Genomic DNA, 2,018 nt, shown 5'->3' with positions numbered 1-2,018 from the left:
AAAAATAAATAATCTGCCATCTAAAGCTGCCACAAAATATTCATGTCAGATTGACCTGGCTCCTTAGAACTGACATATTTTTCAGCAACCACACAGATAAGCAATCACGGAGAATCACAAAAGTAATTCTAATCACACCCCATCCGTACTCGTCCTCGCGACACCCCCCGTCTCCGTCCAACGCCCCTAGCCTGTCAGTACATAGCCACCCCTTTTCGAAACCCTTGGAATAAATGACGCTATTATACACAAACCAGCAGAGTTTGGGGCGCCACCTGACATAAGCACCCTCCCCCCTAATCTTCTGTCTTACGGATTCATACGCGGCGTGTCAATATTAACACCCGTACAACTTCCGCTCATTTATATCGGCGTGATACGGCTTTAGGAACACGAAATTCCCATGAAATATCATTAAGTACACATTTATAACCAGAAAAAAAACACAGACTTGTAACAATATATGTCTCTTGGCATTTTCATTCAGACATTTTTGTCGATTTTTACCCTGTTTATATTTATCGAAAAGACATTTTCTGGGATGTTGAAATCCCGTATGGACAACGATGCGATCGAATGCTCCGGATAATTGAATAGACGGACAATAAAAGACGAGTAGGGGGAGTTAACCCCTAGCGAGTTTAGTATCCTTGTAATGCGAGAGTTATCCCCGCTGTTTGCGCGCGACTTGGGTTAACCCCGTGTGTTCTGGAGAAATAGTTGGTGTAAATCTAGAGAGATGCTGGGACTAAATGGACGACCTTCTAGGGTTAACAGTGAGAGAAGTTTTCCAGGCTAGGGGAAGACGTCAAATTAGGGTTAAGGTAGGGAGACAAAGTAGCTTTTGAAAGCTGGAAATAGGACACACATATAACGTTAAACTCTAAAGAAGCAGAAGATAACGACGTCATATTTAGATAAAGATAGAAAGATTGAATAGTACCATATTAGGATTAATCAATATATAATATATTTAAAAAGATGATTTTCTCTTAAGTAGGTTAGCCCGTAATTATACATACAACATTATCAGTACAACCATTCATACAACTCATGCAAGTTTAATTTAAATGTTACAGTTCAGATTGATTGAAAAATTTTTTTTTGATAAAGTCGATTATATAGGGAGTTGAATAAATTTTATTCATCGATTTGGCTGAATATTACCGTGGTATTTAAAGATCAACTCTATTTTCGAAAAAAAAGATTTGGTTTAATAAACAGAGTTATAAAGACATTTTAAAAGATGTTTACTTCTATTATTTATTATAACCCACCGCGAATTCATTTTGCATTTAACTGCAGCACACTATGGATCTAAAGTTTATCTAGACACCAGTCTCGTGTGTTTTCCAGCCATTCTGAAAACAATTAAATTAATTAAATCAAATTAAATTAAATCGATTGAAGTGTTAACGATAGAAGCAGAGAGCTCCACTTTAAAAAATAGCTTAGACGCCTCACATCTATACGACCATACTCAATCTTAAAGCGGAATCCTTGAATGAAACGACAAGAAATGCTTTCAATGTCTTCAACATTACATTGATAAAAAAAACGGCCATTATTTCAATCTTCAGAGTGTCTACGTCGATAAGCACTCACGTTTTCAACTATTTCACCGCAAGCTATACTGCTGCAAGTAACATATTTTCTGTACAGTTTTCACGTTTAAAACAACGTATTGATCCTGTGCCGGTGTTGGGGACAGGCCGAGAAAACCCACAGAGTATTGGAGAGATTGGTCAGCTAGAGATTGGCAGAGGACAGGGAACTCTGGAGAGTTGTAGTTGGTGGCCCATACTCCAGCAGGACAGAGAACTCAGGAGAGCTGTAGTTGGTGGCCCATACTCCAGCAGGACAGAGAACTCTGGACAGCTGTAGTTGGTGGCCCATACTCCAGCAGGACAGAGAACTCAGGAGAGCTGTAGTTGGTGGCCCATACTCCAGCAGGACAGAGAACTCTGGACAGCTGTAGTTGGTGGCCCATACTCCAGCAGGACAGAGAACTCTGTCTA

Source organism: Physella acuta, unplaced genomic scaffold (genome assembly GCF_028476545.2).
Source record: "Physella acuta isolate Inbredline_101_S28 unplaced genomic scaffold, ASM2847654v3 ptg000650l, whole genome shotgun sequence".
Taxonomy (NCBI): Eukaryota; Metazoa; Mollusca; class Gastropoda; family Physidae; genus Physella; species Physella acuta.
The sequence above is the reverse complement of the archived record's forward strand: the minus strand, read 5'-3'. Positions refer to the sequence as shown.